The following is a 26,660-nucleotide window of genomic DNA, read 5'->3' on the forward strand; positions in this document are numbered from 1 at the left end:
CTTCCCAGCATCAGTTCAGTTCAGTTTAGTCACTCAGTCACGTCCCACTCTTTGTGACCCCATGAATTGCAGCACACCAGGCCTCTCTGTCCACCACCAACTCCTAGAGTTCACCCAAACCCATGTCCATCAAGTCAGTGATGCCATCCAGCCATCTCATTCTCTGTCGTCCCTTTCTCCTCCTGCCCCCAATCCCTCCCAGCATCAGAGTCTTTTCCAATGAGTCAACTCTTCGCATGAGGTGGCCAAAGTATTGGAATTTCAGCTTCAGCATCAGTCCTTCCAATGAACACCCAGGACTGATCTCCTTTAGAATGGACTGGTTGGATCTCCTTGCAGTCCAAGGGACTCTCAAGAGTCTTCTCCAGTACCACAGTTCAAAAGCATCAATTCTTCAGCTCTCAGCTTTCTTCACAGTCCAACTTTCACATCCATACATGACCACTGGAAAAACCATAGCCTTGACTAGATGGACCTTTCTTGGCAAAGTAATGTCTCTGCTTTTTAATATGCTATCTAGGTTGGTCATCCCAGCATCAGGGTCTTTTCTAATGAGTCAGTTCTTGGCATCAGGTGGCCAAAGTATTAGAGCTTCAGCATCAGTCCTTCTAATGAATATTCAGGATTGATTTTCTTTAGGATTGACTGTTTAATCTCCTTGCAATCCAAGGATCTCTCAACAGTCTTCTTCAACCTCACAGTTCAAAAGCATCAGTTCTTTAGCACTCAGCCTTCTTTATGGTCTAACTCTCACATCCATACATGACTACTGGAAAAACCATAGCTTTGACTAGATGGACCTTTGTTGGCAAAGTGATGTCTCTGCTTTTTAATATGTTGTCTAGGTTTGTCACAGCTTTTCTTCCAAAGAGCAAGTGTCTTTTAATTTCATGGCTGCAGTCACCATCTGCATTGATTTTGGAGCCCAAGAAAATAAAGTCTGTCTCTGTTTTCATTGTTTCCCTGTCTGTTAGCCATGAAGTGATGGGACCAGATGCCATGATCTTAGTTTTCTGAATGCTGAGTTTTAAGCCAGCTTTTTCACTCTCCTTTCACCTTCATCAAGAGGCTCTTTAGTTCCTCTTTGTTTTCTGCCATAAGGGTGGTGTCATCTGCATATCTGAGGTATTGATGTTTCTTCCGGCAACCTTGATTCCAGTGTGTGCTTCATTCAGCCTGGAATTTCACATGATGTACTCTGCACATAAATTAAATAAGTAGGATAATGTAGCCTTGACGTACTCCTTTCCCAATTTTTAACCAGTTCATTGTTCCATGTCCAGTTTTAACTGTTGCTCCTTGACCTGCATACAGATTTCTCAGGTAAGGTGGTCTGGCATTCCCATCTCTTTAAGAATTTTCCACAGTTAATTGTGATCTACACAAAGTCTTTAGCATAGTCAATGAAGCAGAAGTAGATGTTTTTCTGGAATTTTCTTGCATTTTCGATGATCCAATGGATCTTGGCAATTTGTTCTCTGGTTCCTCTGCCTTTTCTAAATCCAGCTTGAACATCTGGAAGTTCTTGGTTCACGTACTGTTGAAGCCTAGCTTGGAGACTTTTGAGCATTACTTTGCTAGCATCTGAAATGAGTGCAGTTGAGGGGTAGTTTGAAAATTCTCTGGCATTGTCCTTTTTTGGGATTGGAATGAAAACTGACTTTTACAGTCCTGTGGCCATTGCTGAGTTTTCCAAATTTGGGGGCATATTGAATGAGGCACTTTAACAGCATCATCATTTAGGATTTGAAATAGCTCCATTGGAATTCCATCACTCCACTGTCTTTATTCGTAGTGATGCTTCCTAAGGCCCACTTGACTTGGCATTCCAGGATGTCTGGCTTTAGGTGAGTGATCATGCATAGTGGTTATCTGGGTCATTAAGATCTTTTTTTGTATAGTTCTTCTGTGTATAATGATAGGTATATTGATAGGTTGATAGATATTTTAAGTTCCAGGTTATTGATAGAAACTATGGATGTAAAATAATAAAACTTTAATTGAGAAGTGACAAATAAATAATTAGACTTTGTTTGAAACCAATGAATATTCATGACAATAAAAATAGGGTGTGTGTATGAGTGGAAGAGAGAAATATTTAGATACAACTCACAGGACATTAATTGCCTGTTAATGTTGAGTTGGCCAAAAACGTTTGTTTGAGTTTTCCCATACCATCTTATGGAAAAATCTGAATCATCTTTCTGGCCAACCCAGTAGAAAATACTGGGGCTGCTTGAGAAATAAAGCACTGAACTTCTGGTTTACTTAATAAAAGAAACTATTCCTTTGAATTAAGGGCTTTTCTTGCAATATAATACAGAACTATTATAAATTTTTAAACAGATGATATTTAGAATTGTCCTAGCTTTAGGACAATTACCATTTTCTCCTAGCTTTAATATGGAATAGGAATGTCATAGGAACATCATATATTTTGACTGGGTACTGTGTGTAATATCATATTCTTATCCTTTTAGATAAGATGCTGTTTTGAAAAAATTTTTTTTGTCCGTACTGGCTTCATGTGAAGTGAAGTGAAGTTGCTCAGTTGTGCCCAACTCTTTGTGACCCCATGGACACTAGCCTGCATTATGCTCCTCCGTCCATGGAATTTTCTAGGCAAGAGTACTGGAGTGGGTTGCCGTTTCCTTCTCCAGGGAATCTTCCTTACCCAGGGATCGAACCCAGGTCTCCCGCATTGTAAACAAATGCTTTACCATCTGATCTACCAGGGAAGTCCATGTGGGATCTTATTAATAGTTACCCACTCAGGGATGGAACCTGTGCCCCTTGCATTGGAAGTGCAGAGTCTTAACCACTGGACTGCCAGGGAAGTCCCCTAGATGCTGTTTTTAAACTTCAACTCTTAAGCAGGAGAAGCATTTGGTTGAGAGGAAATCCTGGGGCGCAGAGGCAGCAAAAGGGCAGAGCAGCTCACATCAGTGTTACTGCCCCATCTCTTTAACATTCACTTGCCCAGCTTCTTTATTGCTATTTTAGCCTCTAGGGCAGTGGTTCACAGCTCTGGCTGCATATTGCAATCATCTGGGGTGTTTGAAAATCGTGATGCCTGGTCTCACCTCCAGAAATCAGACTTAACTGGCTTGGGGTGTGGCTGGGGCATGAGGGCTTGAACAAGTCCCAGGTGATGCTGACTTGCAGGCAGTACTGACAGCCGTGGCTGCAGGCAGCAGTTTTCAGAATGTGATCCCGGGACTGACGGACAACAGAGCAGCACCAGGGAAATGTGTGAGGAATGCAAAGTCCTGGGCTTCACCCTAGACCTCCTGAGTGAGAAGCCCTGAAACTGGATCCCAGCTATGTGTGCTTTACCAAGCCTACAGGTGATCTAATGCTGTACACTCAACTTTGAGAACCCCGGCTTAAAGAAATGAAACTTCCATTGGTAAGACTGAAGCAAGTAAAGACTGAGGCAATGTGACTGTTGTTCACCTATCTTTTTTTAATCTTTAAAAGTGGCTGATAATCTAAGAGGATTTTGAAGGCTTTTCCCGGGGTTCTATTCCTTCACAAGTTTTACTATGCAGCTGATGATATCACACTGAATATGTCTGTTATGAATATTTTTCGTGACTCTTCCTCCAAATTGAGTATTTTTAGGCTTGTCAGCTATCTGGGTGTAGACAATAGTGAATGATGTCTTTAGCTGTACACAATAGTGACCTTACATATCTTCTGATAAACTGTGAGAACTGAATCTAAAGAGGAAATCTTACTGCTGTCAAGCAACTGAGGCTTTTTTTTTTAAGATCCTTGAATTATTTTCTTTGATCATTGTAACTATATGTCTAATTAAGACCCTGGATCAAAGAAATTGTTTGATAAAACATAAATGCTTAGGAAACACTAAATAGGTCATCTTTGTTAAAGAAGAATCTCTAAATGCAATAAGCTTCATTTGTATTAGCACTGCTTGTCTCGAATTACTTTCCTTCCTATGTATTTCACACATTGTATTAGTCTTCTATTGCCACTATAACAAATGACCACAAATTTGGGTCAGAATCTTGATATGAGTTTATGCTGGGCCAAAATCAAGGTGCTGGAAGGACTCCATTCCTTTAGGAAGCTCTTTCATTTTTCTTTCCTTTTTTTTTTTTAATTTTTATTTATTTATTTTAATTGGAGGCTAATTACTTTACAATATTGTGGTGGTTTTTGCCATACATTGACATGGATCAACCAGGGTGTACGTGTGTTCCCCCGCTTTCAGAGGCTCTTGGAGAGAATGTTTCCTTGCCTTTTTCAGCTTCTAAAGCCTTCTTGCATTCCCCGGTTTATGACACCCTCCTCTTTCTTCAAAACCAGCAGTGTATCATCTTTATAACACTCTCTTTTTTCCATTGTAACATCTTTTTTTTTTTTTTTTCCTGATCCATAGTTCAGTTCAGTTCAGTCGCTCAGTCGTGTCCGACTCTTTGTGACCCCATGAATCGCAGCACGCCAGGCCTTCCTGTCCATCACCAACTCCCGGAGTTCACTCAAACTCACGTCCATTGAGTCAGTGATGCCATCTAGCCATCTCATCCTCTGTCGTCCCCTTCTCCTCCTGCCCCCAATCCCTCCCAGCATCAGAGTCATTTCCAATGAGTCAACTCTTCGCATGAGGTGGCCAAAGTACTGGAGTTTCAGCTTTAGCATCATTCCTTCCAAAGAAATCCCAGGGCTGATCTCCTTCAGAATGGACTGGTTGGATCTCCTTGCAGTCCAAGGGATTCTCAAGAGTCTTTTCCAACACCACAGTTCATAAGCATCAATTCTTCGGCGCTCAGCCTTCTTCACAGTCCAACTCTCACATCCATACATGACCACAGGAAAAACCATAGCCTTGACTAGATGGACCTTTGTTGGCAAAGTAATGTCTCTGCTTTTGAATTCTAATAAAGATCTCTGTGATTGTATTGAGCTCACCTATCTCATCCAGGATAACCACTCATCTCAAGGTCTTTAACTTCATCATAACTATAAAGTTCTTTTTGCCATGTAGGATTTACAGATTCTAGGGATTAGGATGTGAACATCTTTGAGGGGCCATTACTTATCCAACACACATGTCAAGAGACTGAAAAAGGGTAGGGAACATGTTTTGATAAGTTGCCTTTGGAGTGTAGTGGAGAGTAGAAAAGTAACTTCTTAGAGAGATCCACAAGGCAATACATTTCAGATTGTTGTGTACTTGAAAATCACTTGGGGATATGTAAAAAAATAAAAGAATATTCCTGAGCCCTGTCCCCAAAGATTCTGATTCAGAGTTTAAGCTGGGGAACTGCACTTCACCCTAGGCACGTTCACATCCCCCCTCACCAGCAGTGCTCCCAGAGACAATTTCATTGGTTGGAATGCAAGCCAGTATAGCCACTATGGAGAAGAGTCTGGAGGTTCCTTAAAAAACTGAAAATACAGCTACCATATGATCCAGCAACTTCCCAGGCAGTGCTGGTGGTAAAGAACCTGCCTCCCCATGCAGGAGACATGAGACAAAGGTTTGATCCCTGAATTAGGAAGATCCTCTGGAGACGGGTACGGCAACCCACTCCAGTATTCTTCCCTGGAGAACCCCATGGACAGAGGAGTCTGGTGGGCTACAGTCCATTGGGTCCCAAAGAGCTGGACACGGCTAAAACAACTGGAGCAACTTAGCACACATGCAATTGCAGAACGTGGGGAGAAGCTGCCAGGAGGGAGGGGTGAAGAGCACAGAAACCAAGACAACTCTACAGCAGCAGTACCATTAACTCTGGGTAAACATCAGAATTACTGAGGGAACTGTTAAATACAGTTTTCTTGAGCCCCACTCCAGGAGGCTGTGATTCCAGAGGTCTGGGAAGGGCCAGGACCTGTGTTTTTGAAAAATGTTTCAAATGATTCTGACTGAGAACCATTGCCCCCATCTTAATAGAATTCCTCAATGTTCTCAGCAGTTCTACCTGATCCAGGCTTACCCAGAGGAGTATCCTATTTTCTTGTATTTGAAAACAATCTTCCTGGCTGATATTCTTTTTCTTTATGACTGATTAAACTATGAGTCATGTTAAGTTTTTATTTTCATGTCCCCAGTGCCTTTTGTGTCCCCAGAGCCTGGCACACAGTGTATAAATGTTTTGGGAATAAGTCAGTGATTCTCAGGTTTCACCCTGTGTGATAATCACCTGGTTAGTGATAGTGTGAAAGTGAGAGTCACTCAGTCGTATCACCTGTAGCTCTTGTTAAAAAACAGGTGGTTGCACCCATCCCCAGAGTTTCCAACTCAGTAGGCCTTGGTGGGGCCCAAGAGTGTGCATTTCTAACAAGTTCCCGGGCACTGCGGGTGCTGCTGTTGCTGCTGGTCTGAATTCCACACTTTGAGATCGCTGGAACACATAGAGTTTGAATTGTTAAAGCTCTAATTCTTTTATTACAAAATGAAAAATTTTTATAGATGGTTGAAAGATTTAAAACTTTTCCAGTTTTTGAATTGGCCTTAACATTTTTCATCCCTTGTATTTTTTCCCCCTTAAAAATTTTATCCTCTCGAAATTGAAAAAGAAAACCATATTTCTCAAGTAACACCTTTCCTGTGATATTTTATTGTTTATTTCTCCTCTATATGTGAATTCTCTTGAAACAAAACAATTGGAAATAATGGAGGAGTTCCTACTGATAATTCTTTCAAACTTGTGTCATTAGCATTGCAGATGCATAATCTAACAGTAAATTATCTTTTAATCTAAAGCTTTAGTTTAATTTACACTTTTGCTTCTTTGGTTAGTACTTTTTTTTTTTTTAATAATTTTTTAACCAAAAAAAATAAATAAATAAAGTGAGTGAAAATAGGAAAATAGTCACATATGCATTATGAGACCAGTTACCACTAGAAATGCACAGCACAATTAAGAAAGATGAGTACTACAGAGTGATTTGTCTGATTTTCCTGAGACTTGACAGTGCATACTTTTTATTATAGAGATAAATATAAATTCATTCAGCATATATTTTCAGGAAGTTGTATTTCTTTGAGCAAATACATGATTTTTTTCCCCTATATTTATCTAGCTAGAGATTATACATGGGGATTGATAGCCCTTATATGTACGTTTCAACCTAAGAAATCCTTTGTAGGACTTAAGGATAGCTTTCCTTATTCATACAAAATTGTAACAGTATGCTTTCTTTGTAAAATACTCCCTAAAGATTGGATCAGCTTTGCAGCCTTATGCCTTTGAATCTGGGTGTACTAAGAGTTTCTGATGGTGAAGTAATAAAAGGTATTGATTTTATTTGTTATACTCTCATGAAAAGGCTGTATAGCCAGATTGATGGGATGGAGGATTACTAAAAATATTTTATAGGGTTAGGAAATTTGAATTGTGTATACAGTGCTGAATTTGAGCATATTGCTGCGTTGAAGGCAGGCATCTTGTAAACAAACTCTTGCAGCAAACCACTCTTGCAAGGACATTAGTCATCAATACATTTTTATTAAGTGCATGCCATGACTCCAGCACTGTGTTAAATTATCTTCTATCTCAAAAGTTTATTTTTGTCTTTTGCATATAAATTGGTAAAAAAATTTATTACCCAAAATAGGTATACTCAAGTTAAAAAATTTAAGATATAATTTGCATACAAAGAAAATTACAGATCATAAATGTACACATAGATTTTGACAAGGCATATACTCCTGAATTGCAACCCTTGTCAATCAAGACATTTTCATCACTCACTAATTGCCTCACATCATTTCCCAATCAACCTCTCCCTCCCATAAATAACCCCTGATCCAATTTCTGTCACATGCACTCTTGTGTCTGTCTTCTTTCACTAAGTACAGTACTTTGAGATTCATCCTTATTATGTGTATCAGCAATCAGTTCCTTTTAATGGCTGACTAATATTCCATTGCATGCGGCATAGGCAAATTTCCCACAACCTGCTGAATCTTCCCCAATGGAATGAGAATGTTGATAGGATATGAGGGCTACCCTAAGTTTCCTCCACTCCTCATACATTTGAGCCATTTTTCCTGAGAGTTGAAACCTTTCGCTTCCTTCATTGGTATCACTAGGGTCCCACTGTTCGATCAGAATTTAAATACAGAGTAGAGGACCAGCATTTCTAGCAAGCTCTCCATGGGGTGCTGAACATCCCGTATGAACATTAATGATTGACACTCTTTGCTTTAAGCAAATATTTTGCAAATATAAAGGATTGAGGAAAGGCCTAGAAGAATTAAAAATGAGTAACCAAATTTCTTCCAGTAATTCATTGATGGACTGAACTAAGCAAGTTTCCAAGATTATAAGAAGATTGTGGGAGGTGACAGGGGCAAGAATCTTTCCTCAGAGGCGGGAGAAACATAATTAATTAGAGGGGAAGTGGAGAATGGGACATGAGCAAGTCGCTCCTTTCTGTGCTTGATAAGATGGGTGGGGGCAAAACAAGAGGCAAAGGTGAGACGGGAAGAAAGTAAGACAGCTTGTGGTATCTTACAGGGAGAAAAAGCAGATTTCAGTTTACCTAAAGAACCAACGCTTCCCTTGCTTTCCTTCCAGATCACTGTTCTCCCATCTGCTGCCTCCCTGAGGGCTGCCAGCCTCACCTGTTTTTCCTTGTTGTTGCCTCCGAGCAGAAATGTGAGTACAGTTCAAAATTAAAAGAGCAAGTATATCAGTGTTCCTGAATCACTCGTTTAAAAACACAGCCCAAAGAAATGGGATCTTTTCTCTCAAGTGCAGTGATAAGGTGCTTAAATGCCAACATGATAAGACCAAGATAAATAATAGCAACAAGCCCTGTGATACACCCCAAAATGTCAGGCTGGTGTCACATGCTGTCCAATGAAATGTTCTGGATGATCTAGGGGCTGGGAGGGGGATGGTGTATACTTTTCATTCATAGAATTTATTCTTTTAAAGTGACAAACTGCTGTGAAATGTTTCTATCACTGCCGTGAAGTGTCTGGCTATCTCAGTCTTGCAGTCTTGGCACAGACACTGTGCACAGATAAACATATGTCTCGTATTTCATCTGTCTTTGTTCAGTGCTGCTCGGGCGTATCTCCTTGGCTGCCAGCATCACCCAGCCGTCCTGGAGAAAGGGGCTCAAAGAGTGTCTCTGGTTATGTTGTATCAACAGGCTAGTGCATCCCCACCCTCTACTCACCTTAGGTCTTTCCTCCTTTCTTCTCAGAGCTCAGAAAGGAGATGAGATAACTGAAGTCATCCTGGCCTTTATCCTAGCCACAACTTCCCTTTTCCTCAAGGGAAAAGCTTTTGCCTATACTTAGGCCCTTCAGGTATTTTAGAACATAAGGTGGTTACACATCGTTTGCTAGTGGAATATAGTCTAACAAAAATACAAAGTGATCTTCACTTTCATTTACTGTCTGTTGTTAGAAATATTGATATATTTCATTGTGAAAACGTGAAAAAAGTGTTAGTCGCTCCATTGTGTTTGACTCTTTGTGACCCCATGGACTGTAGCCCGCCAGGTTCCTCTGTCCATGGACTTCTCCAGGCAAGAATACTAAAGTGGGCAGCCATTCCCTTCTCTAGGGATCTTTCTGACCCAGGGATAGAACCCAGGTCTTCCACATTGCAGGCAGATTCTTTTATCATCTGAGCCACCAAGGAAGCCCCATATTTCATTACACTATATTTTATTGGCATTATTTTGAAGTTATTATATATTATACTTATGAATAAGTGATTATATTTTTTTAAATGTTAAAAAACTTGAAATGCTTTAAAATGAAAAATGTTGAAATATCCCAGCTCTGTCTACTGAACAGACCCAGTAACAATGACTTCTCAGTAATCACGAGAATGTTGGCAGCTGTTGACTAAAAGCAGCAGTAGGGGAAGGTCAATATATAAGGTTTTGGTGAAGGGGGAGTTCAATACCATTAAGCACTCTTTTTTTTTTCTTTTTTTAAATTTATTTTAATTGGAGGCAAATTACTTTACAATATTGTGGTGGGTTTTGTCATACATTCACATGAATCAGCCATGGGTGTACATGTGTTCCCCATCCTGATCCTCTCCCTCCCACCTCCCTCCCTATCCTATCCCCAAGGGTCATCCCAGTGCACCAGCCCTGAGCACCCTGTCTCATGCATCAAACCTGACTGGCGATCTATTTCACATATGATAATATACATGTTTCAATGCTATTCTCTCAAATCAGCTTACCCTTGCCTTCTCCCACAGAGTCCAAACGTCTGTTCTTTACATCTGTGTCTCTTTTGCTGTCTTGCATATAGGGTCATTGTTACCATCTTTTTAAATTCCATATATATGTGTTAATATACTGTATTGGTGTTTTTCTTTCTGACTTACTTTGCTCCGTATAATAGGCTCCAGTTTCATCCATCTCATTAGAACTGATTCCAATGCATTCTTTGTAATAGCTGAGTAATATTCCATTGTGTACATGTACCGCAGCTTTCTCATCCATTCATCTGCCGATGGACATCTAGGTTTCCTCCATGTCTGGGCTATTGTAAACAGAAGCACTCATTTTACAAAAGGTTTTTTGTTAGTTTTGATCCGATGTCACCATAAAGGGATTTAATGCTTCTCTAGGTGTGAGGAAATGCAAGGATTGAGATCATAAAATCTATTCCTAAAAACATCTATCTAAAGACCTGTCCCACCAGATTCCCTGGAGCACAGGCTGCCTCACTCCACCCTGCATTCCCTTAGGGGCTATGGAAAGTCAAAAGGGTTCAGTCTCTGTAGGGGCAGATGGCAAATACCATCGTTTTTCAATTGTTGGCAATGCTTTTGGTAAATGCCAATTTGTAGTTGACACACTCAAATTGTGGGCTCTGAATACTGTTTCTTCCTGAAAGGAACCAGTAATTCATGGAGAGATTGCTGGTTCCAGATACAGAATGGCAAATGACAAGCTGAGATGAGATCATCTTGTTACGCTAGAAAGCAAGGCAGCTGCCCATTGGCTAATGGTGGGCAATTTTGGCATCAAAAAAAAGATGACAGCGATTGATTGAAATACACTGATTAAATAAATATGCATGAATCTATAATGATACTCAGAAGAGAAAGCCAAAGCACCAAACACAACTCATTTGTCATTATTAGAGTTAGTCAACTCTGTACTCTGAAAATCCGTATTTAAAGGGAAAACACTGACTTGATCCACATTTCCTGTGAAAATCTATTTTCAAGTTATAAAATAGCACTAGTGCATGAGGGAATGTTTTCTTACAGAAGTATTTTAATGAACACATGTAGAAGGAATGATAGAATAATTCACCATTCTATAACATCTAATGAAATAATTGATTCGGGCAATAAATATTTATGGATGCTAAAACTAAGAAACCAATGAGGAACTGGATATTCCAAGGAAGGTAAAAGGTCACCTTATAACTTTACAACTACTTATCAGTGAGCATCTTTGGCCGTCTACGAAGGGCAAATAGGTATTGTGTACTTCCTCATGTGGTATCACATGAAATACATAGAACCACCTGTGAAGTATCCACGTCAAAAATGTTAGCTCTGTATTTAATCAAGTCTTTATAACTGAATTCTAGTTACAGAAAGATAGATGATAGAAAACAAATTGGAAAAAAAATCAGCAAGTTATGAACTGTTATGGAACAACTGACCCAGGTCACTGCTTGAGAAAAGGGTGATGTGGACAATGAATGTGCCAGACAACAAGAGACTTAAGAGACATATTAACTTCAACAGCAGAAGCAACAAAATTCCCTTCTGTTAGTTAATTCTGTGTCTTGAATCTGAATGTGTACTTAAGCAAAGAACTGGGATTGGTTTTTAGACTCATGTTATGTATCTGCTAACCTCTAGTGAAGAATATGGCTGGCTATTGATTTCTGCATCCTCTGCCCTCCCCTTTCTACTTCCATCCAAATCCAGTGGGGACAAGTTCAAGAAACTAATAGCAAATAGAGGGGCATAAATAGTTCTTACTCAAACGGGATTTCTCTGAGGCTGTCATGGATTCTGGGGTGGGTGGGGGAGGTTTCCACAGAATCAAATGCTGTAACAAAAACCAGGTAATTTTGTGATCAATACTAAGTTATAATTATATATGCTGAGGTAAATGTAATCAAATCTCATGCTCTATGGTGGAAATTATTGTACACTGTGCAGGATTGTGCTGCAGGCATCTAAAGAGAAATTTCCTCTGAACCGTCTGTAGAGTATTAATAGTTGACTAGAGTTCTCTAAGTGTCAAATATAGGCAGATATAATGGGAACAGTAGTCCAAAGTACAAACACCATTTGATCAGGTCCCTCTGTTTAAAATTCAGAACATATTTTATACATGTACATGCGTGTGTATGTATTTATCCAGTTTCATTGAACTTACAGTCATGGAATTATCCTGACTGGTTTTTAAATTTTTAATTGGATGAGTTTCTTAGTCACAGCTAGATGCCGAACAGTTCCAAGATAGTGGTAGAGATTAAATATCCTTAAAAGGGACATTTGGGGATAGAATAAACTTCATTATGTAATAGACTATAATCTAATCTCAGAGCAGTGATTATTTCTCCTTTTTATTTTTTCAGTCAGATTCCTTTGAGAATCTTAAGAATATTCTAGATTTCTCTTCAGAGAAACATGTGAATATGTGAAAAATTAGCCTACAATTTCTGAGAGTTCCTGCCAACTCCCCACTGTGGCGGATTGCATTTTCCAGAGATGGCCACAATAATAGTTTCCATCCATATGCACTTCTACAGTGTAACTTGCTGCTCTCCCATCAAAAAGTAGAGTCTAAAGCTTCTTCTCTTGCTTCTGGGAAGGCCTGAGTGATTTGCTGAAACAGAAGAATCTAGTAGAGGAAATATTCTGGGACTTCCAAGGTTAGATCATAAGGATTCTTGCAGCTTTTCCCAGGAACTTTTGGAACACTCACTCTTGATAGTGTTCACTCACTCTCAAGACACTCCATCCCTGAGCATAGCTACCATGCTGTGAGGGTCACAGACTCCAAGGAGAGGTCAAATGTGGCCACTCAGGTTAGCACATTCTATTGAGCTCATAGCCAACCACTACTGCCAATATGCCAGTCCTGGGACGGAGCCATGTTGGACACTCAGCCCAGTTGAGCCATCAGATGAGTCAGCCCCAGCCAACATCAGACTGCAGTTGCATGAGAGACTCTGGGAGGAAACTGCCCACTTGAGCCAGCTGATCCACAGACCTATGAATCATAGTAACAAAGTATTGTTGTTCTAAGCTACAAAGTTTGGAGTGATCTCTTACACAGCCATAGACCCAAGGACCCTTACTGAGAATCACTATTAATGATTTATTGAGAAAAGGAAATGAAGTTAATACAATATAGTTAAAAATTCTTAGGTCTAACAACTTAATAGCAGTACGTTAGTATATCTTGTAAAGATTTTACCTCCTAGGTTTTTAAAGCATTTAGATATATTCAGACTTGAGCAGTTGTTGTTTTTTTTATTTTATTTACAAATAACAGGTAAATTTGGCCTTGGAATACGGAATGAAGCAGGGCAAAGACTAATAGAGTTTTGCCAAGAAAATGCACTGGTCATAACAAACACCCTCTTCCAAAAACACAAGAGAAGACTCTATACATGGACATCACCAGATGGTCAACACCGAAATCAGATTGATTATATTCTTTGCAGCCAAAGATGGAGAAGCTCTATACACTCAGCAAAAACAAGACCAGGAGCTGACTGTGGCTCAGACCGTGACTCCTTATTGCCAAATTCAGACTTAAATTGAAGAAAGTAAGGAAAACCACTAGACCATTGAGGTATGACCTAAATCAAATCCCTTATGATTATACAGTGGAAGTGAGAAATAGATTTAAGGGCCTAGATCTGATAGATAGAGTACCTGATGAACTATGGAATGAGGTTCATGACATTGTACAGGAGACAGGGATCAAGACCATCCCTATGGAAAAGAAATGCAAAAAAGCAAAATGGCTGTCTGGGGAGGCCTTACAAATAGCTGTGAAAAGAAAAGAAGTGAAAAGCAAAGGAGAAAAGGAAAGATATAAACATCTGAATGCAGAGTTCCAAAGAATAGCAAGAAGAGATAAGAAAGTCTTCAGTGATCAATGCAAAGAAATAGAGGAAAACAACAGAATGGGAAACACTAGGGATCTCTTCAAGAAAATCGAGATACCAAAGGAATATTTCATGCAAAGATGGGCTCGATAAAGGACAGAAATGGTATGGACCTAACAGAAGCAGAAGATATTAAGAAGAGATGGCAAGAATACCCAGAAGAACTGTACAAAAAAGATCTTCACGACCCAGATAATCATGATGGTGTGATCACTGACCTAGAGCCAGACATCTGGGTTGTGATGTCAAGTGGGCCTTAGAAAGCATCACTACGAACAAAGCTAGTGGAGGTGATGGAATTCCAGTTGAGCTATTCCAAATCTTGAAAGATGATGCCGTAAAAGTGCTGCACTCAATATGCCAGCAAATTTGGAAAACTCAGCAGTGTCCACAGGACTGGAAATGGTCAGTTTTCATTCCAATCCCAAAGAAAGGCAATGCCAAAGAATGCTCAAACTACCACACAATTGCACTCATCTCACACGCTGGCAGAGTAATGCTCAAAATTCTCCAAGCCAGGCTTCAACAGTACATGAACCGTGAACTTCCAGATGTTCAAGCTGGTTTTAGAAAAGGCAGAGGAACCAGAGATCAAATTGCCAACATCCGCTGGATCATGGAAAAAGCAAGAGAGTTCCAGAAAAGCATCTATTTCTGCTTTATCGACTATGCCAAAGCCTTTGACTGTGTGGATCACAATAAACTGTGGAAAATTCTGAAAGAGATGGGAATACCAGACCACCTGATCTGCCTCTTGAGAAATTTGTATGCAGGTCAGGAAGCAACAATTAGAACTGGACATGGAACAACAGATTGGTTCCAAATAGGAAAAGGAGTTCGTCAAGGCTGTATATTGTCACCCTGTTTATTTAACTTGTATGCAGAGTACATCATGAGAAACGCTGGACTGGAAGAAACACAAGCTGGAATCAAGATTGCTGGGAGAAATATCAATAACCTCAGATATGCAGATGACACCACCCTTATGGCAGAAAGTGAAGAGGAACTCAAAAGCCTCTTGATGAAAGTGAAAGAGGAGAGTGAAAAAGTTGGCTTAAAGCTCAACATTCAGAAACGAAGATCATGGCATTCGGTCCCATCATTTCATGGGAAATAGATGGCGAAACAGTGGAAACAGTGTCAGACTTTATTTTTCTGGGCTCCAAAATCACTGCAGAGGGTGACTGCAGCCATGAAATTAAAAGACCATTACTCCTTGGAAGGAAAGTTATGACCAACCTAGATAGCATATTCAAAACCAGAGACATTACTTTGCCCACCAAGGTCCGTCTAGTCAAGGCTATGGTTTTTCCTGTGGTCATGTATGGATGTGAGAGTTGGACTGTGAAGAAGGCTGAGCGCTGAAGAATTGATGCTTTTAAACTGTGGTGTTGGAGAAGACTCTTGAGAGTCCCTTGGACTGCAAGGAGATCCAACCAGTCCATTCTGAAGGAGATCAGCTCTGGGATTTCTTTGGAAGGAATGATGCTAAAGCTGAAACTCCTGTATTTTGGCCACCTCATGTGAAGAGTTGACTCATTGGAAAAGACTGTGATGCTTGGAGGGATTGGGAGCAAGAGGAGAAGGGGATGACAGAGGATGAGATGGCTGGATGGCATCACTGACTCAATGGACATGAGTCTGAGTGAACTCCGGGAGTTGGTGATGGACAGGGAGTCCTGTCGTGCTGGACATGATGGGGTCGCAAAGAGTTGGACACGACTGAGTGACTGATCTGATCTGATGAGTATACCTGGCTATTCAGACAGTTTTCCTAGTACAATCAGTAATTCTTGTACAATATATGGTATCATTTTACATTGAATTTTGATGATTCTCACATTAAATTTTTTCTCCCTTCTCTTTCTCTTACCCACCCTGTTACATACATACAAAAATCATACATATTACTGTATTCTCATGTTATATGTGATCAATATCTCAAATCGTCATATCCCCAATCAACTGTCTTCCATTAACGTTCTTGATTTTAATACCAGATTTAATATCAGATGACACTGAGAAGAAAAGTGTTTTGAAAACAGTTGTTTCTATGCTTTGATCCAGAAATTCCACTTATAGATACCTTTTCCTTAAAAATAAATGATTAATTTAATAAAGATTTAGGTTGTGTATCACAACATTACATATTATAAGGGGAAAATTGAAAACAACCAAAATGCTCATCAAAAGTTTTCAACATTTTTGTATTGTATAAATTACTTTGCAATACTGTTTTAAAAATAATGTTTTATTTTAATGTTATATAAGGAAAAAATCATAAAAAAATAAAACAGACTGCAGACTGTAACCCCTCATTTATTATTTCTAAAAGTTTCCTTTCTCAGTGTATAAGGAAAGAATGGGGGTGAATCCATGAATACATGGATTTACAATCCATGTATTCAACCATAAATTTTTTTCAGGAATTCTGTCCTAAAATATTAAACCTTAATAACTTCTTCTTGGTACTATGTCTTCTAACATTCATGACTTCAGTCTTTGATTCCTATATATTATTTTTCTAATGTTCCTAAATAGTTTTTACATGTATTTAATGTGCATTTTGCATTCTCAACTGTATAAACTCCTTGGTTTTTGCCTGTCTTTCTTTTGTAGAGTCTTCTATGACCAGTACATGCTAAGGACTTTGATGGTAAATGCAGGGGTCATCAAACAATGACCTATGGGTCAAATCTGACTAACTACCTGTTTTTGTACAGCCCATGTGCTAAAAATAGCTTTTACATTTTTAAATAATTGGAGAAAAAAGTAACATTTTATGATGTGTGGAAGTTAACGGAAAATTCAAGTTTGTATCCATAGACAAAGTTTTATTGGAACACAGACACGCTTTAGGCTTGGTCATGGAATGCTTTGGCCAACAGTACATTAGCAGATGTGATGTGAGTGAGGTTTTGTATGTGCTTGCAGAGCTTGGCCTGTATTTGTGAGTGTCTGTGGTCTGCCATGAGGTAGCAGCCATATGTCTGGGTAGCTATTGGTCCCAGAGTGAGAGGCCCACAGAACACACCTGAACCTGAAGCAGAGTCATCTCAGTAGTGCACACACCCATGAGTGAGAAATGAATGTTTGCTGCTAAGAGTCATTGAGTTTTGTGGATGGTTTATTATGTGAAAACCTGACAAATACTGTAGGATTCATCACTTGTTGATTATAGTGATATTTGTGTAGCTCTCCTATGCTGAACATGTAGAAACTGGAAATCTCATTCGATTTAGATAATTTATACTGCTTTATGAGTATGTTCTTGTTGTTCAGTTGCTCAGTCGTGTCCGACTCTACGACCCCATGGACTGCAGCATGCCAACCTTCCCTATCCTTTACCATCTCCAGGAGCTTGCTTAAATTCACATCCATTGAGTTGGTGATGGACATCCAACCATCTCATCCTCTGTCATCCCCTTCTCCTCCTGCCCTAGATCTGTCACTGTTTCCATTATGCTGGGCTGGATGAAGAGTTTTCCACAGTCATAAGTTTGAGAAAAATCTATTTATCCTTTTTCACTATGCTATTCTAATGCCTTGAAATCATTTGCAATAGACTTATTGTCTAATATTATATGATGTTAAAATGAACTGAACTTCTACGATTCTTCATTCCCCCACTACTCTTGTGTGGTATATAATGTGACATGCAATTGTATGCATTTCTGTAGGTGGTTTCCAAGTCTTGACATGCAAACATATTTTTACCTATAATGGGAATCTTTTGTTGATATAAAAATTTGCCCTATTCTAAACCCATACAAATTAGGTGCTATTTTCCTTAAGTGTATAGAACCATGTTGTATTAGTGAAGAGTATAATTTCCTTAAAGCAAGTTTTCTGAACAGTGGCATTATTGACAGTTTAGGTTAGAAAATTACTTGTAAGTGACTGTCCCGTGCACTTTAACACTTCAGCAGCATCCCTGACCTCTACACACCTTAGATGCCAGTAGTGCCTCTCCACATCCTCTCCTCTTCCCCACCCTGTGCACTGATGGTCAAACATCAGTGTCTTCAGATATTTCTGTCTGTTGTATGGAGGTACAATCACACAGATGAGAACCACTGCCTTAAAGAGTGAGTTTTAATACACTGGTTTTCACACCTAGTTACATATTATAATAATACAGTAAGCTTTTGTAAACACCTTGTTTTGAAATAATTTCAAAATTACTGAAAAATTACAATTATAGGACAAAGAATTCTCAAATCCCACTTGTTAATATTTGCTGATGTACTTTTTCATTGTTTTTCTATGCATATGCATAGATACTTGTTTTTTTCTGGATCATTTGGAAATAAGTTACAGGCAAGATGCCCTCTTCCCCCTTAATATTAAGTGTGTATTTCCTAGGAATAAGGATATTCGGTTACACAATCACAATATGAGTAACAAAAACAGGAACTTTAATGCAGTATTATTCAATTCAGAGTCTGTATCCAAGTTTTTCCAATTATCCCCCCAATGACAATTTTTTTTTCACAGTCCAGGCTCCAATAAAGGACACACATAGTATTTTCTTATCATATATTTAATCTCCTTTAATCTAGAGCAGTTTCTCAGACTTTCATTGGTTTTTATAACCTCAATGTTTTTCAAGAGTACAGACTACTTTTTCTTGGTAGAATGGTTCTCAATTTGGATATGTCTGATATGTCCTCATGATTAGATTTGGATTGTGCAATTTCAGCAGAAAGGTTTTGAAACTAATGCTGTGAACTTCTCAGTGCATCTCATCGAAAACCACAAGATTCATCTCTTCACTGGTGATTAATTATTTGGTTAAGGTGGTGTCTTAGTTTCCTAGGGCCACCATAACAAATGATCACAATGTGTTAAATCAAGTCTTCTCCCACAGAATGGAGGCCAGAGTTCAAAGTCAAGGTCTTGTCAGGGCTGTACTCCTTCTGGAGGCTCTAGTGTATAACCCTTCCTTGAGTATTCTGACTTCTGGTGGCTGTCAGTGTTTCTCATGGCTGCCTCATGCCAATTTCTGCCTCTAACTTCATGTGGCTTTCTTTTCCTTCTCTCCTCCATGCCTTCTCTTCTGGTCTCATAAAGACCCTTGTCATGGGATTTAATCCACAGTGATTTCATCTTGAGATCTTTAACTTAATTGCATGAGCAGAGATCCTTTTCCCCAATAAGGTTACATTCACCCAACTTCCTAATCCTGGGAGGTTAGTATGTGGATCTAATTTGGGAGGGGGCTACCTTTAAGTCAGTACGGGGGGCACTTGCCAGACTTTTTCACTATAAAGTTACCATTTTTCTTTTTTCATAGAAAAGTAATCAATAGGGAGGTACTTTCAGACAATGTATATTTTATTCCTCATCAAACTCTTACATTTGTTTTAGCCTCTATTGATGATTCTTACCCAACTAGAGATTTTCTAGCTGCATTGTTCCTTCTACATTTATTAGTTGGCATTCTAAGAGTCTGTCCTTCCTTCCCTCCCTCTTCCTTTTTAATTTCAATATAGATTTATTTTGTTCAATGGGTTATAACATATTGTTATTTTATTTTCATGCTCAAAAATTCCCAAATGTGGACAGCAAGAGTCCCATTAGGTAGCCTTCTGTGCTCTTGGACATGATTCCTACCATTCTTTGAGTAGTTTTATTCCTGGCACAAGAAAATGTTCTAAGCTCATCTTCTGTTTTTTCTACCTTTGTCTTATCCTTGGTTTCTTTTGGTGGGGAATAATATTTAAAAACCAAGATTTGGGTGTCTGAGAAGCTTTTTAAAATAAAAATATTTAAGCCCCACTTTCAAAGATTGTAATTCTCAAGTCCTTGAGTAAGGTCCAGAAATGTGTGTGTTTGTGTTTTGAGTATTTGTGGCTGTGTATACATGTGTACGTGGAAAGTTTCTAGTAGCTTTGTTGCATAGCAGCATGTGGGAATTACCATTCTAATGAAGTTAAACCATGATTTAGTTCACACTAAATTTTTCAGAGCATATTTTTTTTTTAATCTAAAAAGACAAATAATTGCTTCATATCTTAATTACTGGATACCAGAAAACTAAGCAAGATAAAACCTACACTATCTGAAAAAACATACTAGATACCAGATGTCAGTGATGGATGTCTGAGAAGGAAAAATGTGTTCCATAATGTAAAATATTATTGATTACAAAATTAAGTCAACTAAGATTCAAGTCTAGATATAATTATAATCTCAATTTAAAAAGAAAGTAGAAATTTTATTTTTAAATTGCATTCCTCTGAGTATAATCTCTCTCTGTCTCATACACACAAAAGAATATATCACTTTGTGGGAAGGGGTGCAGGGAACATAAGAGTTTTCACAATGGAATAGAAAAATCATTTATTTCAATATCCGTTGCCTGACTATCTTGAATAATAGATACCTCAGAGAAGGAACAAAATTACTTCAGTGAAGCCAACTGTACTGTTGAATAGTTTTATCACATTTTGGGTATTGAACGTGATAAAGCATTTTTGCCATATGAAATTTTGGGTTAATCTTTTTTTACTCCTTAAAAAAATAAGAGAATTCTAAGGAACTAACACTTATATATTTGAGGAAGAATTTCTTATATATCTACAGATGATCAGTATATTCGACTTTGGGTCTGTAAACTTTGCCTTTGTCAAAAAGAATACAATATACTTCCTCTTTTAGGTCGTGACACCTTTTTACCTACCAAAAATCATCAAGGTAAATTAGAAAAAAATCCCCCATGGGAGTAAGAATTATGGTTCTTATTATCAACAAATAATAATAGTTGTCATTTTTGAGTTTGCATCAGGAATTTTACATATCATCTCTATTTTACCATAAGGAAAATAGGTACAGATAAATGAAATAACTTATCCAAGGTCATGTAACTTAGAAATAAATTGTCAAGCCAGGACCCAAGCCCAGAAAGAAATCTCAGCAGCTTATAATATTAATAAGAAAGGTGCAGCTCATGTTTTTCTGCAGCTTTTCTGAGTTTCATCTCCATTCTCTAACCCTGCTGACAGGGAAGACTCTGTTTGGAATTTTGCCAGAAGCTGTAGCAAAGGGAAAGAGAATATTGTGGCTCTGAACCCTTCTCCTTGGCAGAAGAACAAAATGGTTTCAGTGCAGCCAGATACAGCATTAAATAACTATGTCACTCTCTGAGCTTGAATGTTGATAATTTGTATTTCAGTGTCAATGTCCAGAGCAAGTTACGGCCAAAGCTGATGTCAGTGAGGTGGAGCAAGTATAATCCTCTCACAGGTAGAGGCAGCAAATATCTGTCAACTGTAGCCAGCTTACTACAGACTGGTGTACAGAGGGCATCATTTGACTTTAAGCCAGTGAAGCAGTCCCCTGGTTTCAGTGATTGGTCTACATTGGTCCAGTCATAGTGAGGCAAAGACTGTTGATTGACAGTTTGGGGAAGAGTTGACCTTGCTCTTTCTCTAATATGGAATTGCTGCAGCCTTTTTTTCTGTCATAAGGGAAGAAGTGTGACAAAAAGACTGAAATATGTAGCAAGGCAAGAGTCAAGAGAAGTGGAACCCCAGAAATGAGGACCTCACGAATCTCTGGAACAGCTCACTCTGAGGTGGTCCACCTCTGAACTTTCCAATGATGCATCCCAACAAATTCTTTTAAACCTGTTTGAATAAGAACTTTTATTATTTGTATTTCTAAGTGATAATATAACATCCAAGAACTATTCAAGTCCTAAACTTTGTCTTGGAAGAAGTATGCGTGTGCATGTGTATCATATACTTCATTTTGTCTAAAAACAATTTATCAAAACTATGACATTTTTCAAAATAAGGAAATTACCCATAATCATACTTCCTAGAATATAACCTATTAATCAGGTTTGTATGTCTTCTCTAGTTCTCATTCTGCCATATGCTTTTATTTTTACATAGGTTGTTTTAAAGCATACAAATCATTTGGTATTCTTACCTTTTCACTTAAATGTACATTTGAATTCTGTTCTCACATTGCTACATTTTATTTAAAAGATCATTGGAATAGCTGAAAAATAACCCGGCAATTGGTTATAATATAGTATAGATGAAAATTTCTCTAATCTTGGATATTTAGGTTGCTTCCAGTCTTTTACTTTATAGATAACAGTACCACACATATAGAAATATGTGTGCATGGAGAAAAATGGGAAGGATACACATAAAGCATTAAGCCAGTGGATACTTTTGATTAGGCTTCTGTGCCCTCTGGACCATTAGGTGATGAAACTCACAGAATTAGGCAGGAATTGGGCTCTGCCTTCTGCACGTCACTGTTCTAGATACCCATGTGTGTATATATGGTGTTATTGTGTGAAGTAAAAAAAAAAAAAAATAGTATAAACATCTTGAAATTCTTGCTAGATAAAGAATTCTAATTTGGAATAGTTGGTTAAAATTCAGAAGATAATAACTTGTAGGTGGAAGCTACTAGGCTGGGGAGACTTGTAAGCATATTAGAAATAACAAGTCAGAAGTAAGTGCTAGTGAGATCTATCAGAAATTATAGATATCTATCTATATTTGAGATCTATCAAAAATTATAGGAAAAACCAATTATTTTCTTCTGTTGAGGTCCTCCACTGGCTCATGTAAATCTGGCTGGCCAGTATCCGCTGAGGAGGTTATGCTGAAAGTGTTCTCCAAGAACCTGTGTGATGCCCTGCATGGGTCAGATGGCTCTTCTCGCCTGGCCGGCTCACTGGCCTCTAAGGATCCTCATTTCTGGTCCGGTATCCCCAGAAACTCTGCATTTTGAGAACTTTCCCATGAGCCTGAGATAATATTTCCCTTGCTTGCTTGTGATTCATTTATATTTATATCTATCTTCTATAAATAATTAAAAGGGGCTGATGTAGTTACTCTAGAGTGGCATCCAGGCAGTTCTCCAAATCTGTTTATCTTCCTCCATCTCATTGAAAAGCTGGAAGCCTGGTGGACCCTTGATTAGATGTTGAACTTTTTGGCTCTGCTGATCTTGGTCTGGAGGTACAAGGCCACAGCTGTAGATCTTGACACCTGTTTCTCAGTCTAGGTTCCAAACACAATTTCTTGACAACTCTATCAGCAAAAGCATTTAACTTGTGTCCACAGGGCCATTAAAAGTAGAGCTGGATAGCTTGTTTAATGGATTTGATTTCTTAAATTAGGGAATTCTGTGGCAGAGTGTAGGCTGGCTCCGGACAAAGTGATACTATGTAGTAGGGCTGTAAGTAGGTAACTTAGGAGCAGAGAACAAAAGCTGGGGCTAGCTCTTTGGAAGAAACCTAGTAAGAAATCTCCTAACAGTGAAGTTGGTTGGGTAGAAGCTCACAGGAAGAGGCTATGGTATTTCTTCCAAGATGATGGGCATGTAGGCCAACTAAAGTGAGAGGATCTGTAGTTCCCAGAAAGTGGAGGAAAGGATGAGGACCACCAATAAAAATTAGGCCCTTTCCTTCTGACGATTAGACAAAAGGCAATCTCTACCCACAACCCTTACATGATCACTGAACGAATAACTGGTGCAATCACTGTGACTGAAATAAGTAATTATTTAACATGTATATTTGGCTACATTCTTTTCAAAGAATGCAGAGAAATAACAATGTATATTTTTATTATGAATTTCAAAAAATATTTTAATTTCAACCAGTGGTTTTTGTATTATTTTGGTCTTTTTTTTTTTTTTTTACATAGAACTTTTCTTCCCCAAAACTCAAGTATGATGCCAAGAACATTTATCCCCTGATAATTCAAATCTGGGGTTATGCCAAAGCCTATTATAGGATTTCATTTTGTTACTTGGTCCTGAATATCTAATGTAGACCAACAGATCCCTGTTCTTTTCTGACAACTCCCAGGCTGTCACAGCAGCAACACATAAGTGACTTGTCTATACAGGCTTTGGTCCCAGCCTCTCTCAGGCCCCCAGAATGTAACCTCCCTGAGGGCAGCCCACACCTGTAACATTCACTGGCTTCTCCTCAGGCTTGATAAGCACCATGCTGGCTCAATGGACATGAAGTGCTAATGGATTTCCTATATCTTTATAGTTACACTTACTGAGAAGAAGAGAGAAAAAGATTAAGTGGAAGTAGAATAATAAATAAATGTTATAAGATGAGAGAACTTGAATGAAGTTCCCATTTAGTGAGACATGTGCTTAGCACATCAACAAGATGTGTGGCTATTTAAAAAGAAAGAAAAGAAGCAAAAAAATCTGTAGCATGTTTTATCTTTTCAGAATTCTCCAACTACAGTATATATTTCAGATTTTCTTAAGGGCTTTTCTCACACTCTCCAATTATCCTTTGAGGACCCATCACTAAGGAATGAAGCTGGCACTTGTGCTTTCTGAAATAGCCCTGGTACCTCATGGAGATGAAGTTCTCTGGCTTTCAGTTCCTATTTGCTAACAGTCCTATGCACATCAAGCCTGACAGACCATTTATTGCTTTTGGCAGCAGAATGAGATCTGTGCACAAGAATGGCTGATGAGAGAAACTCCTCAGAGGGATTCAGGAGTGGAAGCTGTCGAGATTGGCTGGGAAAGGGCAGTGGAAGGGGCTGGTGCCCTGGGTGCTTGCTAACAAGGATGGCAACTCAGAGAGAGCTACTGCCAACCTGCAGGACCCTGCTGGCACATCACCTCCCATGTTTTCTGAGGGCACCATCACCCTCCTCACGTTTTGTAGGTCCTCAGCCCCATTGACTCCCCAACAAAGATTCTGTAAAGACAAAGGGCAGATTTCAGAATCATCATGAAGAGCTTGGTTTGTGGAGAAAAGCAGTCATCACATAGCGATTACTCAGGAAGCATAGAGTCTGAGTTTTATTTCTGAATGAAAAGTTACTTTAAGGTGGAAATATAGTTGACATTTTTAGTCAGTGTCTTTAAAATGGGCATCATTGCATTCCTGTATCCCACACTGATGTTAGAAGGATTAATTAATGGCTTAGAGTGTGGACTTCCAAATTATTGCAACTTAAACCATATGGAAGGCTTTTAAAGTAACAGCAGGCATATATATGTATACATGTTAATCACTAAGGAATTTCCTTTTATAAAAACTGTAAGCAATAGAATGTTTTCAACCCCACCATGCAGCTCTAGTTATTGACCTAATTATTGAAATAGTGCTCATATAAATACTATAAGTCTTAGTAATTTCTTGCAGAATCTGATTCATTAGGGAGAAGTACTCTTTGCTATTTAAGCACTTAGGTACGTGTTCTCTGAGTGAGTCTACTGTCATAGCAACTGATTGACCACAGAAAAGCAAGGAATTGCCTTAAATGCTTTTCCTTCCCCTTCATTTGGGAATCTTTTCTAGGCTCTTAGGAATTAAGTTTAATGACTCAGGCACCTATCATGAAAATTTTCACTTAATGAATGATAGTTCTGTGACAGTTTAAAAATTTCTGAAGTGCCAGATTTAAGGGTCATTTAGATGCTATGCTTTAGCACCAAGGGTTGGGAGAGCAGGATACCAGAATACCAGAAAAATCATGTGACAGTTGAGTGGGAAGATAAACACTGTGAGTTTTATATAAATATATCTAGAAAAATTCAGATTTATAAACTCTGGTCAGGAATTTAAGGCTCATCTGGATCTCCTTAATTTTAATCACATCATGGTTAATTTGATCCTACAGTAAGTGCGTTAGTGGCTCAGTCATGTCAGACTCTTTCTGACTCCATGAGCTATAGCCAGCCAGGTTCTTCAGCCCAGGAGATTCTCCAGGCAATAATACTGGAGTGGGTTGCCATTTCCTCCTCCAGAGGGTCTTTCCAACCCAGGAGTTGAACCCTGGTCTCCCACATTGCAGGCAGATTCTTTACCATCTAAGCCACCTTAAAATCTTCAATGTGATCCTACAAATGATGAATTGGGTTATAAACTGCTTCACACATTTCAAAAAATAATCAAATAACTGATAAAGAAGTCTTGATAAGACTGATGTCTTATAAGACAGATATCAAGCCTGATAAAAAAGTCTTCCATATTTAGACATTGTCTAAGGAGGGAAAAAAACATCCATTGGGGGAAAATGTTCCAGTGGCTCCAAATCAATGAACAATGACACTGTTGGGTGGGGGTGAGGAGCAACAGTAATGGCTTCTGTATGAGGGGTGAGGAGCAACTGTGATGGCTTAGAATAAAGGTTTTAAAAACCACACTGTGGTGGGATGATTTGGGAGAATGGCATTGAAATATGTATAATATCATATATGAAACGAGTCGCCAGTCCAGTTTCAATGCACGATACAGGATGCCTGGGGCTGGTGCACTGGGACGACCCAGAGGGATGGTATGGGGAGGGAGGAAGGAGGAGGGTTCAGGATGGGGAACACATGTATACCTGTGGCAGATTCATTTTGATATATGGCAAAACCAATACAATATTGTAAAGTTAAATAAAATAAAATTAAAAAAATAAATAAAAACTACACTGTGACACTGGAATTTTCTAAAATCACAAAGTGTTTGTATAGCATGGCTACAGATGTTCAGAGAATCAAAGTATGAGACATCAGAAAATACTTGACAATTTAACTCTTA

General features: G+C 38.7%; 1 long non-coding RNA gene across 1 annotated transcript in view; it reads left to right on the forward strand.

Moving 5' to 3' along the window:
* LOC139176735 (uncharacterized) overlaps positions 1 to 26,660 on the forward strand; it is a 205,076-nt gene that overhangs the window by 97,716 nt on the left and 80,700 nt on the right. The window contains exon 4 of the long non-coding RNA XR_011561162.1: positions 8,556 to 8,636. This is a non-coding gene — a long non-coding RNA (uncharacterized lncRNA). The remainder of the gene's footprint in view (positions 1 to 8,555; positions 8,637 to 26,660) is intronic.

This window comes from Bos indicus, chromosome 2 (assembly GCF_029378745.1).
Source record: "Bos indicus isolate NIAB-ARS_2022 breed Sahiwal x Tharparkar chromosome 2, NIAB-ARS_B.indTharparkar_mat_pri_1.0, whole genome shotgun sequence".
In the NCBI taxonomy this organism is placed as follows: domain Eukaryota; kingdom Metazoa; phylum Chordata; class Mammalia; order Artiodactyla; family Bovidae; genus Bos; species Bos indicus.